Below are 12,852 nucleotides of genomic sequence, written 5' to 3' on the forward strand. Positions count from 1 at the left end.
TCTAATGATTAGTGTTTTCTATAAATTCAAAAACCATTCTTCTGGTAATTCACTCTAGAACCTTGCCCAGACTGACCTCAAACTTACTAGACTATGATATGACACACATTATTTAGTTCAAAGAAAATAATTACATTTTTCTAATACTAGAATATCATTCAACCATGTGCACTTCATCAAAAGATGAATAAGCTGAAGAAGCAAATACCAAAACTAAAGAAATGCCCTAAAAATTACAAGTAAGCAAAGAATAAACAAAATAAAAAGCCAAACCAGGAACAAAGCACAAACTTCAAAGATAGAACACTAGAGAGAATTATTCTTTAATCACATAACATGAATCTCTCATAGATGATCCTAAAAGAGCTAAAAGAATAGTATTCTTTAATCTTTTATTTGAGAGGAAGAATGTAAATTTGCTTCAAATTTTTATGACCAATACATATAACATGCTACAAAAATCCAGAAGTAAATTATTAATTGGCATTTCATTGACAACTGATTAAGTTTTAATAAGAGCAAATTTTTACATCAGAAGTTTTAATTTCCTTTTTCAATTTAAAACTATTGTTCTCATAAACGAAGCATCATATTTTTCTCAATTGCCAATGAACAGAAAAATAAAAACAACTCCCTTTGTCAGCTCTTCACAAAACAAAGCTAGCTTACCACAGATCTCTGCCTTCTGGGGGTGGGAAGGCTGCTTAATTGGAGAATGCTAGAGCTGTCCTACCTTACAGAACAAGGAAGCAAAGAAACTTCCATAATGAAGAGGAAAATATCTAAAATTAAGAGTGCAAGATACCTCTATAATTGACGAATTTGAAATAATTCTACTTCCTACCTAAGGTTTACTCAGGAAAATATTTATTATTCTTCCCAGTAAAAGACAAAGTTATAAAATAATCATACTTTAGTCACATCAGTTAAGCATGTTGACATTTTTAAAATATGTAAATATGTAGGGTTGACATCATAATCACTAAAAATACATAATTATTTTTAAATAGTCAAAATTTTTTCTACATTGAGGCCATCTTTGCCTAGATATGCTTAATTCTGAAATGCTTCATCCATTTGTGAATATTTCTTTTAGATCAGTCAATACACTTAATATGCAGTAAATTACTCACATGCTCCGTAATCCTTAAATTTGAAAATTACTAGAAAATATGTGTTACTGTTTTTCTAATGCCAATCACTGAAAAAGACACATTGGAAGAAGCTTACACAATTCTAACAGGGAAGGAGAGTAATAGAAACTATTTATGAAGGCCACATTTTGCCGCTACAAAATCTATATACAAATACACAAACACACACACATTTACACAGATTACTTATTCTCAAATGTGCCTCATGAACCATTACGATTGTTAGCAATGAATGTAACTTTGTGAAAGGAAAACACAGCACTTAGAATTACTACTCTAAAACAGCAGTTGGTTTCACTGCTATTTTTTACCGTATTTAAAACAAGTCACAAATTTTAAATTATAGAGACAAATTAGTTTAAAATTCAATATTCCAAATGCCCGTCAGTAACTCATCCTACTCACAATTATATAAAGGGCTTTAATTTCAAAAATCTTAAAAAGGTATTTAGGAATCAGATTAGTTTTAACAGCAGTTTTGAATTATTAATGTTTAAAATATCTTCCAATTTTCTGATTAACTCTAGGTACTCATCACAAAAACAAATTTATATTATTTCAAAGAATTCAATTACTTTAGTAACTCAGATTTGAAACTATGGATGGTACATGTGAGCCATGTTTAAGCACTTAACGTATCAATAGCCAAATGTGACAACTCAATTTTCTGTATTTTGTGCCTCAAGTAGCCTCAGAAATGTTTTCTTTGTATCAACTGAGTCTTAATTTCCTGATAATATACTATTTGAAGCAGTTTTGAAAGTACTTCATTAATTCAACTTACTGAGGTCACCTTCTCATTAAATATCAAATACAAAATACCTAAGAAGTAACAGAAAGAGGAAAAAGGATGATTTGCAATGTCTTTTAAGATTCAGTATTAACAAATCAACCACCTCTTTGCTCTCACCAGGTATGTAAATAGAAATAGTCAACCATAGGGGTTTTTTGCCCCCCAAGACTACCTGAAGAAAGGGGCTGGAATCCTTTTCAGAGGGACTGATTGATCAGGGCCATAAGAAACTCCAGGTTTTGTTTTCTGAGGGCACTAAAGGTCAGGCTAGTATCAGTACCTCTCCCAGCCAGAGCCAAGGATCTAAGACAAGCCTGCAGGTGGAAACAGCTGGGTCCCACCCCAATTTGTACATCAGTAGCTTTATTGAGGCTCAGAACAGTTGAGAATTGAGAAGCTTATCTTTAGTACTTTGTGTCTTTGATACTTGGCTTCTCTCTGAGAAGAGAAATAAGTTGTTGGCTGGTATGCAATTGATGTGATCTACACTCTGAACAAATACCATTCACAGTTGCCTCTGAATAAACAAGACACTTTTTAAATTAGTTTACAAAGAATTTTGTATGCCCTTTTGGATGCTGATAAGGAGCAGTGCAGAAGCCAACTCTCTTAGGTCAGCTCAAGTTAGTGACAACACTGTATCATTGATAATGCCATTCTGAACTTGAGCTTCTTTCAGTTTCCTTTATAGTAAGTTATGGTTTCTTTTCAAGCTGCCTGGGCTGCAGGTGTTCAAACTTGTGCAGCTATGCCAAGGAGTTGTACTTACAGATCAGAAAAGGCTAAATGCATGTTTCTAATGAAGCAATTAAACTTAAGTGCCCCCTTGTTGAGAAAAGTAGGCTGATACCTAAAGAGTGTTCAGAATAAAGATTAGCACACAGCACATGCTGTTAGTAGTCTGTAATTAGATTTCTGATCACATTATTTTGTTTGACCTTAGTTTTTTTAAAAAGGAGAAAAAGAAAATGTAAATTGTAAACCAAAAGTGTGCGGATAAATTTTTTGAGCTCCATCACATTACAAAAATTCAAGGGTAGGGCCATATATTATTGCTAGATAAAAAAGAAAGGTTTAGGCAACAAACACTGAGCTATTTACTTCTGGTAAGACAAATATCATACAATTCAGGAAAACTAAGTGTAAAGAACTATCTTCCTATTTGTTTAGTGTTTTTTTTTAAAAGCATTGACTATTTGTATGTATCTTGTTGGAATTCTCATACTGCAAATTTTTAAATTATTTATTCCTAGCATTTTCATTATTAATAGCTTGTCAACTTGCTGGTTGATATTATCTTTTATGCTAAGGTTTTGTTTTGAAAAATGAGCACAAAATTAATTTACCTTTAAATTTCCAAAGCAATTAAAACAAAAATATCAAGCTAACCTACAAAAGAAATGTTTCCTGAAATAATCTTTTCAAGTTAGAATTTTCTAAATTTTAAGAGTAAAGAATTTATAGGACTATTAAATGCCTTTCTAATCAGGGTAGGACTATATTCATTCTATTAATTTTAAAAACGAAAGCAAGGTGACCATCTATCCAGGTTCAGCTGAGATTTTCCTAGTTTTAATACTGAAAGTCCCATGTCCCAGGAAACCTCCTGACCCCAGGCAAACTAGAATGGTTGGTTTACTCTAAGTAAGAGTAAAATATAGTTAAGACTGTGGACATAATCTTATTCAAAAACTTGTAATATACAGCTGGACATTCAAAGAACACATTGTTAACAATCTGATGCTTCAGAAATAAAGCATTAGAAATATAAAATAAATCTAAAAATTTAGGCTTCATTGCCATAGTCATAGTCCATTCTCAATTACCTCTTATGGCTGTGGAATGCCAGCTGCTGCCATTCCAAATATCATATTACTGTTCATTTCCTCTTCTAATCTTTTATAAATACCATTAATAATCATTAGTTTCAGTAATTCATTTAAATTTAACTTCCTCTTCTTTCTCTCCTCTTACCCGTGGAAGTATTTTAAAACAATAAAATGGCCTGAATAAATTTCCCAGAAAATATCTAACATGTAGGTTTCCAAAATGCCCTTAAAATTGGACCAAAAGTTACAAGACTGTGATTTATTTTATATTCATCAAAAGGACACTCTTGATTACAAATAACTAGGGCAGATGAATGAGAGTATACTCATCATTTTGGAAACTTTCTAAACTTTCACAAGAACACTTCAGTTCTAATTGCAGAGTTTCATGTGAGAATGACACTTAGCAGAACTAAAGAGATAAGATAGTACCTGAAATACAGCATTACTAAGCAACAGCCTTTTCTCATTACGAATTTAGTAATTATGATTTCTTAAGCCTCAAAGTTTTGACATGTCTCATATTTTACTTTGAGGAGAGTGAGGGTATTCCTATGAAACACCATCAGTTACTTACGCTTATATACAGTCTTTTCTACATGAAAAAATGTGCTGCTCAGAACTGAAATTTAACTAGAGGCGCTTGTGTGGAAAAGGAACAAGATTTGCACTGTACTTTTTCTCATTCACAAACCCACCATTTACTTAAAAGTGCACCCACTTACCTCCCTATTTTCTAATGGCAAACAAGGAAATGAATGATAATATTGGGGTACAAATGAAAGTTAATCCTGAAAAAAAAAGCACAAAATCCTATAACATATCCTCAACTGGTGAAACTACCTAATTCAGACATACAGAAATATTTAGGAACCATATGAAATTGTCAATATTTAATAATTTTGAACCCACAAAGAATAGCAATTTCACATGGTTCAAATAATAGTAAGTTATAAACAGTACATTCCTAATTGGATGAATAATTACATACTTCGTAGGTTGCAATTTCAACCACATCTCTGAATATATTTTAGACAACTCTATAGGGAGGAGGTTCCAAGATAGAAGCAAAGATTCAATTCTGAGTTCCCCTGGGTGATACATTCCCAAACTGAACTTAGGAGATTTGAATCTCCTAAGATTTAAATCAAGCCTTGTACATTTAAAGCAAGGGTATAAATCGTAATGCCTCTAGGAGCTACGCAGGTCAGGTATACGCCCATACACATTGGACATACAATGTACTATACCACAGACAGTATCAAACCATACATAGACTATGTGAGACTCTTAAAAGCAGCAAGAGAAAAACAACTTGTTATATACAAAGGAAACTCCATGAGGCTATCAGCAGATTTTTTGGCTGAAACTTTGCAGGCCAGAAGGGAGTGGCGTAACATATTCAAGTGCTGAAAAGAAAAAACTTCCAACAAAGAATTAATTCTCTAGCTGGCAAGCCAAAGCTTATCATTCAGAGTTGAAGAAGAGATTATGAGTTCTCCAAATAAGCAAAAGCTAAAAGGGTACATCATCACTAAACCAGCCTTACAAGAAATGTTAAAAAACTTAAGTTGAAAAGAAATGACACTAATTAGTAACACGAAAACATACAAAAGTAAAAATCTCACTAAATATATAGTAAAGCTAGTGGATCACTCACTTAAGAAGTATGAAGGTTAAAGGACAAAAGTAGTAAAATTAACTAAATGACAATAATTAGTTCAGGGATGCATAAAATAAGAAGATGCAAATGTGACATCTAAAATACAAAACATGAAGGGAGAGCAGTAAAAATGTAAAGTTTTGGAATGTGTTCAAATGTAAGCGGCTATCAACTTAAAAGAGACTGTTACATACATAGAACATTATACATGAAACTCACAGTAATCACAAATAGAAAACTTACACTAAATACACAAAATAAAATGAGAAAATAATCTAAACATAACACCAAAGAAAGTCATGAAACCACAAGGAAAGAGAAAAAGAAAGGAACAAAGAGAAACCACAAAAACAGCCAGAAAACAAATAACAACATGTTAAGTACATACATATCAATAATTACTTTAAATGTAAATAAACTAAATAAATGCTCCAATCAAAAGATTCAGAGTATATATGCCTACAAGAGATTCACTTCAGTAGTAAGAACACAATCAGACTGAAAGTGAAGAAATAAAGATATTCCATACAAATGAAAATGAAAAGAAGGCTAGTGCAGCTATAATCATATCAGAAAAACAGACTTTAAAACAGAGATTGTAATAAAAGACAAAGAAGGGTATTACATAATGATAGAGGTCAATCCAACAAGAAGATATAAAACATTTATATATATGTACCCAACACAGAAGCACCAAAATATATAAATCAAATATCAACAAATCTAAAGGGAAATACTGAGAGCAATACAATAGTAGGGAACTTTAACACTGCAATTACATCAATGGATAGATCAATCAGACAGAAAAATCAATAAGAAAACATCAACCTTAAATGACAGATTAATCCACTTGACCTTAACAGACAGTTACAGAACATTCCATCCAAAAGCAGCAGAAGATACTTTCTTCTCAAGTGGCAAGGGACATTCTCCAGAATAGATCATATTAGGGCACAAAACAAGTCTCAATAAATTCAAGAAAAGTGAAACTGTACAGCATCTTTTCCGACCACAGTGGTGTCAAATCAGAAGTCAATTACAAAAAATAACTGGAAAAAACACAAAACTGTGGAAATCAAACAACTTACTACTGAGAAACCAATGGGTCATCAAAGAAATCAAAAGAGAAATAATAAAATACCTAGAGACAAATGAACACAGATATACAATATATCAAAATCTTGGGATGTAGTAAAAGCAGTACTAAGAGGGAAGTTCATAGCAATGCAGGCCTACCTCAAGAAGCAAGAAAACAGTTTCCCAGTAAGTATTCAGCATTGCTAGCTATTACCAAACATTGGTCAGAAAATAACACCAGTATCATAAGCCATGTTCCACTGTAATTCAAGTTAAAAGTGTTCATTCCTCAAACATTTAGAGAGAATGTATTGATTTTTGCCACTCAATTCAGACTCTACCTGCTTGTAGCAACAAAACTCTCAGTGATCCCACCTCTGCTATTCTCAGTCCACAGGCTTTGGGCAAGCTGACTATGGCCCCATAGTCCAGAAGCAGAACACAAACCTGGACTAAGCCAACATTATTCTAATCCCCAGTGACTGATTCAGGGAAGAGCATGAGCAAGACACAGAGATGAGCACATAATTCAAGTTAGGACAATTCACACCAGTGAGGCTCAATTCCAAGACTTTTATTTGCATCAGGAAGGATACAGATTCTTCTCCAAGGATTTTGCGTTATGATACTGTGAGCCTGGAGCTGTTGAGAACAAAACCAAGATAGCAAAAAGTGGAACTAAGGGATGGGAAGCAACTCAGGCCAGATTCCAGCAGCACCAGAATCTAGCTCTAACCGTGGATGTTTTAGGTATGAGGCCAAAGAAATTCCTTTTTGCTTAAGCTACCTTGTATCAGGTTTTGAATTCAGACAGACTTCAGGATGCATTCTCATTGTCATTTACTGGTTGTGAGGACTTCAACTAATCATTTCATTCTCTTAAATTATCTCATAGTACCTGAAAAACGGTTGTAAGGAAGCAACTGTGTACATTCCATCAGTGGTATGTAAGCACTACACACTTTGGGAAACACTGTTTTAAACTCATGATTTTCATTACCAAACAGGAAATTTTATATTTTATACTTAATATGTTTACACTCTCATCAAATCTAAAACACGTGACACTTTGAAAACACTGGGTATCTCTCTTATCACTACATAATAAATAACTGGTAACAGGTGGTTCAAGAAGGCAACTGGTCAATATTTTGCATAAGGCCTAATAATTCCAGAAGAAAATCATATGTCTATTCAAAACACAGATTCAAGTCTTGGTTTCATGGCGCAAAAAAAAGTTTCCCATGTTTTAAAAATCACTAATTAATAAATCTAGTGATTTCTCCTTAAAACTCAACATCTTAAATCAAAATACTGGCAAATTCCCTCAAAAAGAGAGATTCAACCAATTTAAATTTCAAAACTGTGTTTCTTCCTCTTCCATCTTTAACATAATGAAAATAGGTTAAAAGCCTTTAAAGAACCTCTAAACAAATTTGTTTTTTCATGTTTATCAAGATATTTACAGGAATGAATATAGCTTCTAACAGAATATATGACCTCAACTGATCTATGCATCCATCTTCACTATATAAATATAACATTATGTAGTTAAATGATTAGATTGCTCAATAAAAGCCATCAATCTCTGCTATCAGAAAAAAGAAGCAATGACAGGAGCAGTCCCAAATACCTGTAATTTATGACCTTCTAAGACTCTTTTTAGGACTATTACTCAAAAAATGTAAGTTTAACCTTCTTCTAGAAGTTTGCATAACAGACATAAGATTGTTCGTGTGGTTCCAATGACTTGCTCTAGAAGCTTCAAACATTCTTCTACTTTGCACCAAATGTTGTTATATTACAGTGATGTTCATTATGGGAATTAACAGTGGTGATCTGTGATATTCAACCTAACATACTGACTTTACTCCACAGATTTTTTTTCTGAGACATAGTTGTCAGATAATAACCAGGACAAATTTCCTCAGTACATTCAAACTTCAGAAACTTCTTATGTTTTCTCTATTGCTAAATTCTCAGAGCACAAACTTTTAGTTCCGAAAGGTAATATCTAAGACATGACTTGAGCCAATTTTTATAAGAATAATGCTTAAAATGAAGAGGTTGGTTCGGTTCCTAAACACAGTATTAAGGAAAGATATTTTAAAATCAATTTACACATGAGTATCATAGCACAATTAATTTACAAAGTTATAAATTACATCCATGCTCTCATTTTTAAAAAAACACTTAAGTGAAGCCCACATATGTAACTATATCAGTAAACTATATTGTATAAGCTCTACCTACAAATTACCAAGGAAGCATCAATAATTTTTTTAAATGTAACTTTTTAACTGCTCCATCTTTAACAGATGTTATCCTATTTTCTCTGAGCAGCTGTTCATTAGGACATGTTCCTTATTTATTGATATACTATGTTCAATGCTAGGGTCATATTTCTTAAACAGGAACTTGGCAATTTCCAAATTCTATGGTAAATATTGACATATCTCAGCATGTCCACATTTATTCTGTCAGGGCTTTGAGTTTCTTCAACAATGGTTGCATCTTATTTCTTAGCAGCCACTTGTTTCTCTTCCAATTGAGCAAGTTTTTTATTTAACAAAATTCTCATTAACTGTTCAGATGGAATTATAATTAAGCTAAAAGCAACCCGTCAGACAAAAACCAGATTAAGCTCCCTGCTTATTTCAACGTTTTGATCACTTCTGCAGGATGAGTAAAGTTCAAAGAAACCAGGCACAAATTCAGGAGTGCCCTCCAAGTAATATTTGTTGTTGATAACTTAATCTCAAGCCTAATCATTTTCAACTGCACTGTTGGAATTGAAAGCCACTGGAACCTCTCAGAATTTATAGTTAAATTATTTCCTTTTTTCTTAGTCCAAAAGATAAGGCAAAATTATGAAAGATTGGTTTAGACTCAAGATGATGATATTCAAAGGACAGTTTGAAATCAGAATGCCTACCATAACAGGTAACTGAAAAACGCAAACTAATCATCATTAATTCAATGTTAAAAGCAAATTTCCATATGACTAGGAGAAAATCTTTGCAATATCTTGTAACTACCCCGGGATTTCCCAATGGCACACAAGTTAAAGTTTAATTTACAGCTATTGGCAGTACTGGCATTTACAAAGCATAAATGTCTCAGGAACAGTTAAGAATTCTAGCATGGATTTCTTCTTTCGGGCAATGAAAGTCTCAGTAGTGTTTTTCTCCCATAAAGAGCTCAATTTCATCAACATTAAAACTTTGCTGACTATAATAACCTTCTATGCATTGATTTCAGGCAGTGTCTTAGAAAAAAGCACAACTCACTTTCTCATCAGCACTGGCAACTTCACAAATGACAAGGAGCAAATTGCCCAGGGGTATAAAATACATTAACTACCTCCTACTTGTATAAAAGGAGCCATCCTTCTATTATTTTAAAGACGGTCATCTTTTCCCTAGAAAACAGAGTATAGCAAAATAGAGCATTGATTTTATACTCAGAAGACCAAGCTTGAAATCAAAACTCCACTGCTTCATAGCTGAGTGACTTTGGTCACGCCAACACATTAAAATGTTCATTGACTACCTATGTACCCAGGCTCTGATATCCCAATGACAAATAGGAAACATTCTCTAGCAAGATAGAAACACACAAAGAGAAGTATTAAAAGCTTGTGAAATGCAGAGGCTGGATGGGAGTTCCTCTGAAAAGTAGCATGTAAACCAGTCTGACATTGCAGGAAAGGCTTCCTTGAGTTACATCTTTTAAGATATGAATCTCAAAGGGTAAAAATGATTTAGGGGTAAAAGAAAAAGATAAGGAAAGGCATTCCAGGAAGAAGAATCTGCATGAGCAAAGGCTTGGAGGCAAGAAATAGCATGATATATGGAAATGATAAACAATTCAATGTTTTGGATGGACTGTAAATCAAGGATTACAAGTTCAAATACCCAGTCAAGCTGAACTATTCAACCAAAACATATTGTGTATGTCTATGCCTCGAACAGTGTTTTAGAACTTGGCATGAGGGAACAAAACAGATAAAAATTCCTGCCTTTGTCAAGTTCACATTTTAATAAGTGAACAATTAAAAATACAACTAATAAGTATGCAAAATATGGTGGTAAGTGCTATAGTAAAAGGAGAAGATAAAACAGGGTAGAGGAAACTGGGAGTGCAGAGGCCAGCTGGGGGAAAAGGGGAGTCAGTTGCAAAGCTGCAGTTTAAATTAGAGGTAGGCTTTATTGAAAAGGTGACATTTGAACATACATAGAGGAAGTGAAGGAATTGGTTGTGTGGATGCCTGGGAAGAAGCATTCCAAGTAGATAAAGCAGCCAGTACAAAGGCCCTAAGGTGGCAATGGGCCTAGTCTGTTAAAGAAACACGGCAGCCAGTATGGCTGGAACAGTGAGGGGCAGAGGATACAAAGGATGAAGTCAGAGAGGGAATGGCAAACCAGGTCATGTAAAGTCTTACAGGCCAGTGTAAGAATGCTGGCTTTTACCATGAGTCAAAGAAGAAGTAATAAAAGGCTTTTAGGCAAGAAAAAGCAATGTGACATTCTTTTTTAATAAACTTTTTATTTTGGAAAAATCCTGAATTTACAGAAAAGTTGCAAAGATAATACTGAGTTCCCATATACCCTTCACCCAGTTTCCTCTAATATTAACACCTTATATTACCACGGTGCATTTAGCAAAACAAAGAAACCAACATTGGTGCAATACTATTAACTGAACTCACCAACTACTCAGATTTTACCAGGTTTTTTTCACTAATATCTTTTGTCTATTCCAGGACCCAATCTAGGATAACACATTGCATTTAGAACCTTAATTATAACACAAATTTTTACTTATATTTAAAAGTATCTCTCTGGCAATTGTATGTGAATAGACTGTAGAGAGGCAAGGATTGAAGAAAGCAGGGAGACCAGATTGAATATTATTACTATAATCCAAGCAAGAAATTATAGTAGTTAATAACAGATATCCAAGCAAGAGATGATCAGTACACTAAGTAGAAATAGTAGGAAATGGCCAAATTCTAGATATATTTTATAGAGAGAGTCAATAGGATTTGCTGATGGATTTGGATGGAATATAAGAGAAAGAGTGGCGGATGACTCCAAATATTTAACTTTTAGCAACTGGCTGTATAGAATCGCCATCAACTGAAATGAGATAGAATGAGATAGGTTTGAGGGTAAAAGAGTTCAGTTTGTGACATTTAAGTTTGAATATCTTAAACAAGTGGAGATGTATTGGTAGAAAACTGGGTATGTGAGCCTGGAGTTCAAAAAGAGAGGGGACTAGGAATATGAATTTGCTAGTCTTCAGTATACAGACGGTATTTAAAGTCATTAAGACACGACAGCATCAAGAGGAAGTATAGACAGAGGAAAAGAAGAGAACCAAAGATTGAGCCGTGGAGCGCTGCAATAGTAAGAGATAGGGAAGAACAGAAGGAAGACTGAGAAGGAGCAACCAATGAGGTAGAAGAGAAACCAAGTGTGGTGTCCTGGAAATCAAGTGAAGAAAATACATCATGGAGAAAAGAATGATCCGTGGCGTCAAAGGTTGCTTATAGGTCAAATATAAGAGAATGATTAACACCTAGAAATCACAGGTGACACTAACAAAAGGATCTGGGGCTCTAGCCAGTTTGGCTCAGTGGTTTGTGTCGGCTCACGGACTGAAGGGCCTGGGGTTCGATTCCGGCCAAAGGCACATACCTCAGTTGCAGGCTCAATCCCTGGCCCTGGTGGGGGCACATTCGGAAGGCAACTAATCCATGTGTATCTCTCACATGAATGTTTCTCTCTCTCCCTCTCTTTCTCTCCCTTCCACTCTCTGAAAAGCAATGGAAAAAATATCCTTGGGTGAGGGTAAAAAAGAAATAAATAATAAAAAATAAAGCATTTGGGGGAGCGTGGGAACAATAGCCATTTTTAAAAGATCTCAAGTGAGTTATTTTAAAGAAACAAAAGACTCAGGAAAAACCTTTAACCTTCTCCCAATTGTTTAAAAGAATTTAGACAAAGGACCTGCTCCGAGAAGAGAGCTATCATCATAGACAACTATAGCTTAATAAGAACTAGTGTGTAATAAGGAGGAACCTAGGAAGGCTCATTTGATCAAAGTCCTCTCCGTACCCATTGTTAAAGATGGCCCAGCAAACATTTATTTACCAAACATTTGCTTTTCTATCTCCATGTTTGCCTCCCTCTCCTGTGTAGTCCCAAACCACCACCCTTACCCCTTCTCCTGGGTTCAAAATGGCATATAAGCCTTAACTGCCCAATTTGTCCTCTAGTCACAAATTCTTATGGAACCCCCCATATGTACATATGTAATAAACCTGGCCAT

At 34.2% G+C, this 12,852-nt stretch overlaps 1 protein-coding gene across 2 annotated transcripts in view; it reads right to left on the reverse strand.

Annotated features, from left to right (window-relative positions):
- Nucleotides 1-12,852, reverse strand: part of XRCC4 (X-ray repair cross complementing 4) — a 182,011-nt gene that overhangs the window by 166,635 nt on the left and 2,524 nt on the right. The window lies entirely within an intron of this gene.

The sequence above is a fragment of the Miniopterus schreibersii genome (genome assembly GCF_964146895.1).
Source record: "Miniopterus schreibersii genome assembly, chromosome: 3".
In the NCBI taxonomy this organism is placed as follows: domain Eukaryota; kingdom Metazoa; phylum Chordata; class Mammalia; order Chiroptera; family Miniopteridae; genus Miniopterus; species Miniopterus schreibersii.